Genomic DNA, 14,639 nt, shown 5'->3' with positions numbered 1-14,639 from the left:
GTCTGACAAGAAGCTGCAGAACCATGTCAATGCTGACCTTCAATACTGATAACTCTCAGGCTAGGAGAATTTTGTTATTCATGGTATAGAAGGCTGCTGAGAGATCTAGCATTATCAAAGCAGCAGAAAGCTTAGCAGCTGCACATCTATATAGACCGCCCAGGGCAGACACTCCTACTACTTTGGTACTACCACATGGGCTGAAATTTATTTGGAGAAAATTAAACAAATTATCCTTTCTACACAAGACAATGTGTGGTGAAAAGCTGCTCCTTCCAGCACTTCTGACAGATGGGCAGTTATGAGATGATAACTAAGATCGTCTGGAACTAATGGGGATTTCTTTACCAGAAGTTCTAGGGAGGCTATTTTAAGGCCATTTGGAACCCCTCCGGATGATAAGGCACTCTTAACAATGGCCCTCGACAAGGTCCGATAACGCAGTAGTAGATCTTTAAAAATCATGAGATGCAAAGGATCAAACAAACAAGCCACAGGGTTTACATTCCAACATACATTTGGGGCAATCCATGTCTCCTACCTGAGCAAATTGTAGCAGGTGCCTGAGCTGAAAGACTGTAAGCTCTCCTGGGAACTTACAATCTTTCAGCTCAAAAATGACCAACAATTTTCAATTGGAAAAATGTGTACATGCCCAGCTTTCCAATCCATGACTTGCCAAGCCCCACTCTGTTGCTTGAAAGCTGCTTTCCACCCTGCTGCTCCAAAATCAATCAGATCTGGATACTAACAGACCATGAGCACTTTCAGGGTTAGAATTGAACCTGGTCTCAAAGATCGCTGGATCCGTGCTTGGTCTGCACGAGCAATGACACTCAGAATAGGACAGAAATTAACGCCCTTGTCGATGACATCACAAGAGCTGTTTCTTACATTTAGAGAGATGGTGGTTATTTAATAATAAAACAATGCATTATATTATCCACTATTGAAATTGTTTGTTTTGCCCCGTTTTATTTTAAGTCATGTTCTATCCAATACAAATGTTAATAATAAGGCATTTTAAAAATGAGTAATGAAAATGCTATCTGCTTCTTTGAGTAACTACAGAACATAAAAACACGCTTTTAATAATTAAATGAATGGAATTTAAAAGAAAGGCATGTCTAGCACCTTGTGCTTATACATCTAATCCCGATCAATCATGTATGACCCTGGACGGACCTGTTATTCATTACTGTGCCAGTGTTAGGCAGCACCAGAAGGAATTACTTCTAAGTACTGACGTGGGAGACCTATTATCAGTTGCTTTCTAGCCATCTGTGCAAATACCTCTTGGAATGACTTAAACAAGAACTTATTGCCAATCGAAGCACTAAGTGGCTTTTAGCATATCTGACGTAAAAACATTAACATCCAAGGTGCAGAAATCACTGCTTTCATTAAAGATGGGTGTGTGCAAAGCTGACATGATTCTCAAGGACTCCATCTTTCTGTTAATAGATATGGCAGTGCCCTTCCTTTGGTTTACAGTGAAATAACCTTGCTTGATGGAAAAACTCAGATGCGTTTCTACTTTCTTTTTACTTAACACTACTTGCTGTTAGTGCATAAAACCAGCTGTGTACGTGGACGCTGGGCATCCCTTTACCATGGACCACTCCTGTTAAGGAATGTGCATGTCTGCTTTGCACAGAATGTCCTAATCCTAGACTAGCATTTCTACCAAGAGCAGTACATTAATTTTCTGAGGTCAGGTGTGCATTGCAAATGTTTCCACCCCTACTGTTCCGTCTTTCTCTAAGTGAGGATGCACACAGGGGCCTCACAAGGGAGTTACAGCCATGACTAATTTGCCCGGGTCCCGCACTGACCAGGACCCCGTTCTGCTGTCCACAATACGTCAAAAACAAAATCATGAATGGGCAGTAAAAGAAAGAAGATTAAGCCTGCCTGTTTCATTTTTAAGGGGGAAGTGAAGAGGGGGGCGAGATGGTATTCGCTGGCTCTTGCAGGGTAAAGTTGTGGGTCTTCTTTGTATTGTTTTAACATGAAACTTTCTCCTCTCCTTAGAAAGTGCATTTTAATAGCTCAAAGTGTAAAGTTGTAACTCAATTCCGGTATTTGATACATTTTAATAATGAAAATCGTTTTCCTTTGAAGTGTATTGGGAAAGCTGCATGTGGGTCCCAGATCCGCACTATTAAGGACTGCCTCAAGTCATGGTTAAGGTGACATCACTGTGTGGGTGTCATTAATATAGTGTCAGCAATACCTGGATGTCATTTTTCTTCTTTTTTTAACTTGCTTTTCTCCTGCTCACTTCTTTTCTTGCCTACCACTTCCCAAACCCCTCCCCACCCTTCCCTTCCTACCCCTGGCAGATGGGGAAAAGCCCACCGTACCCCCTGCCTCCCCCCTGAGATTCCCCTAAGCCAGATGCCATGTTATTGACCCTACTGTGACCTACTGCCCCTCCCTGCCCCATAAAATAATAGACCCCAAAAAAAGACCAAACAAAATCCAGGCAGTCATTTCAGACAGTTCAAACATTTTGCTTTTCTTTAGTAATTTTCTGCAAAAGTTCCTGGGCTTCATCGAGATTTGCAAACATGTGGAACTTCCCTTGAACCAGGACCCTCAGCTTTGATTGTTGAGTGATGGCCGCCTGCGCCCCCTGTGCCTTGAACAAATAGAGAAGCTTAACAAATTCTTTCCGTCGCCTAGCCTCTGTTGCACTCATATCGGAGAAGATGCGGTGACTAGGAGCTTCCTGAGCGGAGAATTGCTTCTTTTGAATAGCCCTGGTCAATATCTGTTCCTTCACTCGGTAGTCCGCAAAGTTGACTAAGATAGTTCTAGGCAGCTTTGATTTCGGGAATGGCTGTGCTCGGACTCTATGTGCTAGTGTTATCGTTATATCATCGGAAAACTCAGGCAGCACATTCTCGCGGATAAAAGACCCAACCCACTGAAGCATTTGTGATCCCTCTCAGCCCTCTGGGACCCCAACTAGCTGCAAGTTTGAGCGCCGAGAATGGTTTTCAGCTCTTCTAACTTTGTTTCCAGCAGATTTTTCATGTTTTTCTCTAATGAGGTCTGATGCTGCATTGAAGTCATCTTATCTTCTAGGAGAGAAATCCTTGATTCGGCCTCTTGGAGTCTTGCCGGGTAAGACCTGACTACTTCTTCGATTTTTGATAAACGTGAATGTAGAGCTGCTATCTCATTTGCTTGTGTTACTTCCCTCTCCCTTATCTCCTCAAGAATCAAATTTAACATGGCTTTGATATCCAATTGGAAGCTAGTCCCAGCCTCTGATAGCTGATCTCCAAATGGATTTTCCAGCCCTACCCGTGCTTGTTGTCAAATTGTTTTCCACCAGAGACGATAACGGTGGGCTCTCCAATGGTCTATGAAGTGGAGGAGGATCTTGGATGGCTAAGAGAGGGCTTGGTTGGATGTGCTCACAGTGATCTTGTTCTGAGGTTAAATTTGATGAGAGACGTGGAGGCAGTTTGGATTTCCTTAATAACTGGTAATCCTTGACCTTACTTTGAGACGTACAGGCGAGATTTTCCTGAGTGATCTTGTGGTTCACAATTGCGTCTTGACTCATCGCTAACGGGCTGACACCGAGCTCGCCCCTCCCAATACTGAACCAGATGGTACACTGCCTTGTTTTTCAGACAACGATTAGTAATTGTTTCTCTATGGCTGGTGTAGTGTAGTTCCTATTTTCCCTATAGGCCCTGCGCATTGGAATAACATAAACAGCAGTGTAGACGTAGGACTGCGGTCTTCTAGGTCTCTACTGACTATGTTAGACTTAATTGGGTTTGTACCAGCCAGCTCAGAGGTCACTGGAAACTTTCTTGACTGAATAGGAAGTGATCAGCTTCCCTGGCTCAGACAAGAAGGAATTCAGTTTTCCAACAACCGCATTAACATGACAACTTTGCTCCTCAGAATAAGAGTCAATCTCTAGAGTCGTGTGAAACAATAGACAGCTATTTCACAATAGAGAGATGGGCGTTTTCAATAAAAGGTATTATTTATTGAACAGTCTTCCTTCTCATGCAAGAGAAATGAATTGCCACAATTACAAGACTTGTTATTATAAAAAGTGCGTACAGTAAAAGGAGTATTATGAAATAATACTGTAAAAGCATTGATATGGTTTCTTAGCCATACGATAGTTAAAATGAATAAAATATATACATTCATATATACATTTGGCTAACGTCCTCAACTGGTGCTTCTAACTATGCCTACCCCAATGTACCTGACCTAAGCCTAATACGTGGGAGGGAGTAAGTAAGTGGCAGTTTAAGTTTAAGTTGGTTTTGCCAAGGGTTTGCTTCAAGAATTCTCTCTAAGGGTTTAGTCAGCACCGTACCTCTGGAATAGAATGTTGGAGGTCTGGTATCTCCTCTCAGGTATCTCCTCTTCACCCTCCGCCTGGGACGACTCCTGGTGGCCCCCCGCCCTTGGCAGCGCACCCAAACCAACAGACCACGCACGCAACCTGGGCTTCATCCTGGACTCCTCCCTCTCCATGACCAGACAAGTCAACGCCGTCTCCTCATCGTGCTTCAACATCCTGCGCATGCTACGTAAGATCTTCCGGTGGATCCCCACCGAGACCAGGAAGACAGTCACCCAGGCCCTCGTCACCAGCCGTCTGGACTACGGCAACTCCCTCTATGCCGGTACCACCGCCAAACTCCAGAAGAGACTCCAGCGGATTCAGAATGCCTCAGCACGACTCATCCTGGACATCCCCCGTCGCAGCCACATCTTCGGACACCTGAGAGATCTGCACTGGCTCCCGGTCAACAAGAGAATCACCTTCCGCCTCCTTACCCACGCACACAAAGCCCTACACAACCAAGGCCCAGGATACCTCAACAGCCGCCTCAACTTCTAAGCTCCCACACGCCAGCTTCGGTCAACCGGCCACGCCCCCGCCGCCGTCCCCCGCATCCGAAGAGCCACAACAGGAGGAAGGTCCTTCTCCTACCTGGCCGCCAAGACTTGGAACTCCCTCCCGACCCACCTCTGCCTGACCCAGGACCACCTTGCCTTCAGGAAGCAGCTCAAGACCTGGCTGTTCGAGCAGTAGCGGACCCCCCCTCCCCTAGCGCCTTGAGACCCTCCGGGTGAGTAGTGCGCTATATAAATGCTTTGATTGATTGATTGATTGATATTCCAGTCACCCGCAAGGGTAGGCTGGAAACGCCGGAGCTGGATTTTCTCGGCAGGAGAAAACACAGCGTCTTTCTCAGCGCATCAAGGAGGAGGGGCAGCGTCCGTGGGCTTCTCGCATCTGCTGGGCTTTCTGCAAGGGACAGCTGTTCTGCTCCAGTATTCACCACCACCGTCGTGCTTGCTTAAGGCAACGCCAGGATTATTTATACCTGAAAGGTGCTGAGTTTGACGTAAGTTTTTGGACATAAGACGTCAATAAAGATGTCACTAAGAACTGGTCGTTCTTACAGTGCTCGCAGGAGTTCTATTAGTAATCAAAACAAAGCAAGCGGGGCTTTCCCAGGTTGCTGGGGGTTTGAGCTGTCGAAAGAACTCAGTGTGTTATCTAGGAATCTAAGGAAGTGGCTTCTGCTGTGTCATGTACTGTAATGAGCTGCAGAGACGAGTTACTGAAATATGGCTCTGATCGTTTATGCCATTATAGGGATATGTATTGATTATAGCCGTATAGGGGCATAAGGTCATAATATTGATCGGGGTCCTAGATAGAACACAACACCCACTCCACGAATTTATGTCCATCAAATTACTAAAAACTAAAGCAATAAGATGTGCATGTATTCCTACCCACCCCAAAATACATATTGCATTTGAAATGGCGTATACGAATTACATGAGAATATAGGTACTGTACGTTTTTAAGCATAGTAATCATTCAAAAATTATTGCATATGTAATCAGTTGAACGATTTTGCGAAAAATTACACATGAAATGTCTCTTAATACAGAAAAGAAGGGCGAGACTATTTCATCACATATAAATACAATTGCTGTAAAATGTGCTAGAGGCCGAGGTAAAGTTTTTGTCTCTAGATCTACTAAAAATAGAAGCTCTGTTCTTTATGAATAGTTCTACTTTAAGCAAAAGTATTTGTGCCAGAAAAAAAGGTAAATATTTTGAAAAATGTCTGATTCAAAAAATATTTCACGGGGAAATAGAGTTCCAAACCCTATTCAGTAGCTTTTGTTTATCAAAACTGAAGGCCGAATTCAGAGTTCATGGGAACGCTGTGCGCCGGAATATTTTTCCAAAAAGTTATTGTTTCTGTTCAGGGGAGAACATCATTTCAGACAGTCTCTCAAAGAATAGGTCTACATATTCAGGTGACAGTTCAACCAGGTTCAATAGTGCAGTAACCTGGCAGTTGTGAGAATGATTGCTATCATCGATGTCTGGATCAGCAATGCTCACAGAAGGTCGTACCTGGGTGATGCTGCCTTCACTTTTTCCTTCACTGCCGCCACCTAGTCGTAGCGCAGGAGTCTCAACGAATGCTGTCATCAGGATTGGTAGCCGCTGGGGACAACACGATGCATGAGCCGTTACAGGACTTAGCAAAGTATTGATATCCATTGGTACTGCTGATGGTAGTGCAAGACAGGTGTCTAATACGCATTCTTCTCCGCATAGCATACATCGAAGCACAGGTAAGATGCAGGTCTGCCATATAGGTCTGAATGAAAGAAACCAGGTCATGTTCAGATCTCTCAGCCGGGCCAATCCAAGGACCTTAGTTATGCGGTCTCAGTAGCGCATTGCTAGGATCGTTTCTTCCATCTTTGCCGGAGTCATGTCTGTGTTTTGGCTTGCCATATCGGAGCAGAAGGGTCAAAAATAAAATGCCTGCTACGAGTCCCAAAAGTAGTGGTAGGCCACCAAAGACTGAATGGACAAAATTGGGAATAATGCCCAGAACTGCTTTGAATGGTGTTAACAGTCCCGAAAAAATTGTCTTAAATACGTTTGAGATACCAATGGCATCCGACATATTTAGGATTTGGCTGAGCATTTCTGTGAAATGCACGGGGCAATTTGTTGATAAAAGTTCATGTATCTCCGATGTTGTCCTTGCAACTTGGAGATCATACGTTTCTTTTGATGACGTGATGGGCACTGTTGTCTGCAAAAGCACAGACTTCATTCTGCTTAAAGTATCAATTTGTATAGAAGAGATATTCAAAGGAGGCCAAATCGGAGTCTCGGAATCTCCAGGGCCGTTTGGAAACAATGCTTGCATACAGCAAGTGACCATGGAAGTCACGCTTACAAGATATGCTTTCCCTGGCACCAAGCCACAACAGCTGTGGTCCGTTATTAGAATGTAACTCCTGTTAGAAAGTTGCCTAAAGAAAGGCTCTATCTGTGTTGCAGGTGTGACTTGCTGGTGGCATGAAAGGTTGTTTGAAGTCCCTTCACAGGCCCCATGTAAATTAATACCCCGGCACAAAAGTATACCGCTTAGTGAATGTTTGCAATTTTCACCACTAAGAAATACATTTTTGTCGTTGTCACTGTAGCATGTGTGTGTATATGGTAATTTCCATGATGACTTAATGTACCCTTTACCCAACCTTTCATACTGGCCTGTCTGTATATACTCAAGGCAATTTTTAAATCAGAAAGTTGTTATCGGAATTGTGATAATCCCGTGTATTATCCATTCAATGACAGGTCTTTCTGACATTGTCAATGGTAATCTCTCAAGTTTTTCGATGCTCAGGATTGTATAGTCTGCTCCTTTATGTGCCAAACTGATTTGTTTATCAGTGAGGTTGAAGATAGAAAACAATGACGTTGTGTTGATTAGACGCCATGGCACATAGCCTGAACGAAGATTTTGCAACGTCCAGCCTAGATGTACAATAAAACATAATTGGGACTGGCCATGTTGTAACATTAGCAAGTCTTTATCTATTATATCAATGGCAGATGATACAATACTGTCCAGTGAATATATTCTGGAGGACAGAGTCATTAACCCATTGTCCACAACAGAAAGTGATTTTTCCAAATGAATACGATCAATTTCTCAGATTTTTTTTGCTGTTTCAATTTGCATTACTTTCCATTCCTCGTTGTATGCCGCATATACATTTGCCACTATGAAACGTTTTTGACGCTGTTTGCGTGGTCCCATTATTAAAGCGCGCAAATCAGCACCATCTTTAAGTAAAGATAAGTGTTGCTTAATTTCTGCCAGTGTGGATGTTTCTAGCCATTCAAGGCACAGTTTCCCTACACTGTATGTTGTTACTATCCCTGGATGTTGTCTCTGGGAGTATCTAGGGTCTGGTCTGGTCATTTTTAACCCCTGTGTTTTGTTCAGGAATCTATCTTGACAGTTATTAGTGTCTTCTTGCCAGATTAACCACTTTTTCCAATCAGGATGTGTTCTGCTTTGATGTAAAATTTGGTATACGTCTATTTCAATATCTGTGGTAGCATTATCAGGTATTGGCTTTGGAATAGACGGTTTGTTAAGGTCTTTAATCTTACCTAGGCCAAGACAGGTTGTTTGGTGAATTGTGTCATTTAAGAACATTATTTGTTCTGGGATCATGCAGGCTTGAAATAGTGCTTCTAGGCCTTGTACCTGCCAATCTTTTGTACCCCAGATTGTTTTTGTTTCAATGTTGTTTTTCCAGAAATCAAAACCAAATGTAATAATTGTTTCATAAAATGCTTCTGAATATATCAATTTAGTATTTGTCGGCAATGTTTTCGTCCCTGTTTTATCCAACAGTTTATAATAAAATGTTTCTGCATTACTTGTGTTAAACCCTGAAAAGTATTGGAATTTCTCATAGAACATTTTTGAACTACTTTTAGGCGGAGTAGCACAATGTTCCCATTGGTTATATTTAAAAACATTTCTAGGTTGAGCAGATTTATGTAAATAGTGGTCTGCGTAATGTGAAAAACAGTACATTTGTTCATAATTAGATGAACCTTGTAAATAATCATGTTCTGTAAATTTTGCTGATAACACTAAATCCGACATCATATTATTTATACTTTCAAAATCCCAATCATCAGAGAATGTACTTCATTTTACAAAGTCACTTAATGAAACCTAGAACTGGTGAGGATATTTCAAGATCTCGACCGGGCCATATATTTCATAGTCAGTCTTGTCACACACTACCCCGCCGGGTATTGGAATGGCTGTGACATTTACTGATGATAGTTCTCTTTTCTTGATGTGAGATGATTTGTGAGGTTTCAGAACTAAGTTGATGTTCTGACTTGCTGTGTCCATTGAACTGTATTTTCCCTCAATGAATTTTCCCAAACAAAGTACCACGATGAGCCAAAGCAGGAGGAAAAATACACCTAGCCCAAACCAAAACTCTAACCATGGAGAAATAAGATAAGTTTCCTTGAGTTGATGAAAGATTTCTGTTGCCTTTTCTTTAAAAGTCTTTGTTTCTGGCGCCACTTCAGGGTCACTTTGATCTTCAGAAAAGTTATCGAAATTGATGAAGTAGCCAGAGGCAGTTCTGTCGATTTGTTGGAATTGTTTTCTCAGTTTGCCTTTCATTAGCACATTCTGATGCTACATCATTGTAGGCTGGTGTTTCATGACGAACTGTTTCAATCTGTGTTTCAAGAGGCACAAGTTCCATGGCATTATTGCATAGTCCTTCTCTGTGAACTGCAGGTTTATCAAATGTGATTAGTCTTTCAGTTTGAACCTCTTGGATTGTTGCAAATTTGGGTATTCTGTTATTTCTTGGGAGTCCACTTGGCCTACTGTTGATTATAGGCCACATGCTTGTGGTTTCACCCGGTCGATGGATACAACTCGGTTCTCCTTTTTACCAGCAGGGGGCAGTAGTACTACTAATCTTGTTAAGACAGGTACTGCTTTTCTGTAAGAAGGCCCAAATTCCTTCTTCACCGCTATTTTCTCTCTGACCAGATCCCCAATTTCTGGAATCCAGACAGTCTTGCTGGGACAGGTGGTGTGTCTTCAGCGGTAGATGGCTGTTGCTTTAACTTTATGTTGCTTAAGGATTTTCTTGTTTCATTCAAGTCCTGTAAAACAGCCAAACGATCTTTGATGTCAAAGTCTTTATTTTTATCTTTTACCGCTGAAGGTCCTGAACATACATTCTAGTTCTGAACAATAGTTCGTAGGGCTGAAACCTTTAAGAGAATTTCTTGGCAAGTTATTAAGACTACGCTGGACACTTGTTAAATGTTTGACCCACCCATCACCCGAACCTAATACCTTCGCTGTTATAGATTGCTTTATGTCTCGGTTTTTTCTTTCCACTACACTGTTTCCCTCAGGATGAAATGGACAAGAGAATCGCAATCCAATGCCCATACTGGTCATGGCCTCCTTATAAGCTCGAGAGCTAAAAGCAGGACCCTGGTCAGAATGAAGCATGGCAATTGCGTATGTGCCGATAAAGACTCGCAGATATTTTATAACAGTTTTGGCGTCAGCCGAGCGCTGGGGCCACATTTTTATAGTGAATTTTGGTCTTAAGCATTATGGGGCGCATTCTTGCGTATAGACAGCATTACCCTGTCCATAAAGGGTATCTGGGCTACAGGCTGGACCGGTTCACAACTGCGATCTCTGCTGCAGTCTTGGCAGTTTTTTGCAAATATTTGATGTTGCACGCTCATCCCCGGCCACCAGTACTCTGATTGTAATTCAGTCAGAGATTCCTTCATCTGTTTGTGCCTTGCACCTAATCCCATTTGTGCGTCTGCTATTAAAAATATTCTCCGATTCATGTTTGGAATTACCCTATCCCCCACTCTAGGGATTCGAGCAAAAGGAACGGAGTTTGCATGGTATGTATAATTGAGTGGATAGTTCACGGGTAGTGCTGCACAGTTGCCTTTTGAAGACGTTTTTACTGCCAGCATGGTTTCCCCGTCGATATATTTTTCTGAACGATTTTTTGTGGCTACGGAAGCCGGTTTAGTTGCTTCCGCTATGGCTGTATTAGCCAATGAATTCCCTGCAACGTGAACGCCATCACGTTGATGTGTATATCACGTGAGTCTTTTGTAGTTCTTTCTGTAAAAGAACTACTTGTTTCCAAAGCATTTTATGCTTGATTGTGGCACCTGTGTCATCTTTGTAATCATTTTGAACCCAGCTCTGCAAATCATTATTGTAAGAATTGACGCAAAAATGCGAATCGCACACGATTAGTGTCGGGGAATTCACGTTCGGCATTTTCAAGCGCCATCTTTAAGGATCTGATTTCAGCTCGCTGAGCCGAACATTTTCTCAGTGATTCCGTTTTTGTTATTTTCGGTCTGAATTTACCGCAGAGCCAGCGACCTTTAACAATCGCGCAGGCTGCATCGTAGGATTTGTTTTCTATATTGTAATGCTGTACAAATCTGTCTGTATAGATTATACAGGAGTACTGTTCTAGAGGGAGAATTTCGATTGGCAGAGGATATTCTTCATAATTTAAATCATTCAGTTTTTTCATGTGCGGGGCGAAATAGTATTTCACGTCTTCTGCAGCAAGAGAATTTTCCCACTGTATCCATTTTGGATCCAGTGACACTGTAGGCAGGTTTACTGGGCTGAATAGTGCCTCGATGGCAGATTCTGCTGTGAGAACAGTGATCCTTTTGCCTCGTGCTAGTTCTCGTTCTTTCGCTATAGCAGTTTGCACTGCTTTCACAGTATTTTCTGTGAGACTGAATGTTTTTTCTGCTTGTGTGTACAAATGAGATTTGTAAGCTATTGGTACCGTTTCTCCCTCATTAGAGGTCAGGTACGTGAATCCGCATCTTCCTGGGATGACTCGGATTACAAGGTTGCGTGTATTGTCACGTGTTTCTAATTTTGTTTTTCCTAACATGTCTGTTTGCAGTGATCTCAAAATTTCTGTGTGTTTTTGAGTCCAGTTGATTGGTTTAAAATCAGGTTTAATTAATTCGTAGAGAGGTTTAATCCTTTCTGCATAGTTTAATATGTAGGTTCTTCCAAAATTCAGGAAGCCTAGAATCGATTGTAAGTTCCTCAGCGTTTTTGGTGCTTGGAGTACAGCGCACTTCTCTAAGAAGTTGTCCGCTAGGCTTTTCCCTTCACTTGATAATTCGTATCCTAAAAATAAGACTGTCAGATGGGCAATTCTTGACTTTTTAAAGTTGAATTTGTAACCCTCTGCTGTGAAAAGAAGTATTATGGTGTTCACCCTTTTCAAGTGAGTATCCAAGTCGTAGTCTGTGAGATAGATGTCATCGACATAAGATAATGCCTCATCATCATATATTTGTAGTAACTCTGTTACTCTGGCTGAGAATAGTCCTGGGCTGTTCTTGAATCCCTGTGGGAGCCTACAGAAATTTTTCTGTGACCCCATTATTGAGAAAGCGGTCAAGCACCTACTTTCTGGTGCAATATTTTGGCAAAAGAACCCATTAGATATGTCTAATGTCGTTTTGTATTTTTTGCGAACTATGCTATTCATTAGTGCAGCACTATGCGAATTTTGTACTGCAAATGTTTTGCAACATGAGTTAAGGTGTCTGTAGTCCAAGACTAGACGATACGAATCGTCTGGTTTGGAGACAGGAAACAAAGGATTGTTCATTTGAGAGGTGCATGTTTCAATCACCTCCTGGTATTCAAGTTGATCTAAAATCTCCCTGACCTGTTTTTTAGCTTCTTGCTTAATTGGGTACTGCCTTTGTGCAGTTGGTTGACATTTTAACTGGATTTTGTGAGGAGGAGAGTCCTCATCCCATCCTACATGATTTTTATATAATGCTGGTGCCTGGGCTACTGCCCATTTCCTTGCATATACATATTTAGTGTGAATTGGAATGTGATTCGAGAAGGCAGGCATAATCATTTCTTCGCCATGAGGGCACTCCCTGACAAACTCCGGGGGCCAATCTTTCTCAGCTAACAGGATGTCATAGCCTTTTGAGAGGTTTCCCAAAATAGACCCCTTATTTTCCTAGTCTTATCTCCCTCTATAAGCAGTGTTATTTCGTATATCTTATGAGGTTCGTTAACTCTGCTTTCTGCAGTTTCTACTTGAATGTATTCATTCGTGTCCACTGTCTCCAGATGACTCATCAGGATCTTGCGAGCTATGGTGATTTCTGCTACACTGTCTAGCATTGTCTGTGCCCACTCTCCGTTTTTCAGCTGTGTCCTCAGTATTCTCGGCATGTTCGATTACTCTAATACTGGCTACCTTCTTTCTTGGAAATTGTAATTTTTTACTTTGAGCAGGTTCCTTTTCTTTGGACTTGGTGTGCTCTCCTGGGTCTGACCGTCCTCTTCTTTCCGATTTCTGCGAAAAAGATCGAGAGGGACGTGTATCAATACTTTGATATCTATCAGGCTTTTTCAAGTTATCCCTATTTCTAAGGTTGTATCTTTTTTTCAGAGTGCTCCCTCTGGGGAGACTGGTGTTCTCGAGTCGGAGTTCTTTCCCTCCGTCGAGGAGACCTTCCTCTGGACTGGAAAACTTTTTCTTTGGGAGTGGATTGTTTATTTCCATCCCAGCTTTTTTTAGGACTATTTATATTATTTTTAATAAATCATTTTTCAGGATTTTCGAGTAGTTGGGGTTTTACTGGTTTCCCACCCAAACTATCTCTACCTAATTCTTCATAGCATTTTTCTATAATTCTGGCAAGCTCAATTGGTTGATCAGTTATATCTGTTTCTTTCAATTTCTGGTGGATCGCCACAGATGCTGCTTCTCCTTTTATGTTGGCTAGTAATATAGCCGAGACCTGCTTGAAGTCTTTCAGTAATTTCATACCAAGAGTTAAAGCAGGCTCTGGACCGTATTCATTCTGAATTTGTTTCAGCACATCTGGTATTACTGCCATGGACGGAACACCATGTGTTTTTGTGTAAATGGAAGCAAAGACTGTACCCCAAGTGTCATAGTCCTCCACATGTGGTGCGACCCCCATTGGAAGGCAGATGGTCAGAATCCTGTGTTTCTCAGTAGGGGTAGTATTCGGGAATACTGCCTCTATTTGAGTATTTTTCTGTGCTAACCAGAAAGGGATTTGTTCCCGTTTTATGGGTGTTTTACCAAGACATGATTGTATGTTTTGTGGTGTAATTTTATTTGTGTTCCCCTGATGAGGGGTCAGCTGTGGAACATTAACAGCTGTTTGGACTGTTGCAGTCCGCATTACATATTGGACTAATTGTCTATGTATTTTAATCAGTAATTTTAGCTGTGCTAAAAGTACTTCTTTTGACATTTTTTCAATGTCCGGATGTGGTGTGTAGCTGGCTAGAACCGGCCACGTTGCTCCTGGTCTACCTAGTGGACCGAGCCTGGTGATGTGATCATTGTGTTTTAGGGCGCCTTTAAACCAGAGCAGGTGCTCTTGGTATTTTAATGGTATTTCAATCTCCTCGAAAGGAGCGTACTCTTCCGGTGGATCCTCTATTTTGTAATAGTGGAATTCGTGTGTTGTAGCTTTTGCCACTGGAAAGTTTATCAAAGAATAGAATACCTCTGTCTGCTATTCGTGTGCCTCTATCACGAAAACGACTGTACCACCTCGTGATGTCAGTCCGTTTTCTATAAGTTTTAACGTTATAGTTTTTCTTATGTTGACCGGAATGATGATAGCATCCCGGTCAGTCTGTAGGAGA

The sequence above is a fragment of the Lissotriton vulgaris genome, chromosome 10, assembly GCF_964263255.1.
Source record: "Lissotriton vulgaris chromosome 10, aLisVul1.2, whole genome shotgun sequence".
In the NCBI taxonomy this organism is placed as follows: Eukaryota; Metazoa; Chordata; class Amphibia; order Caudata; family Salamandridae; genus Lissotriton; species Lissotriton vulgaris.
This window is presented reverse-complemented; position numbering follows the sequence as displayed.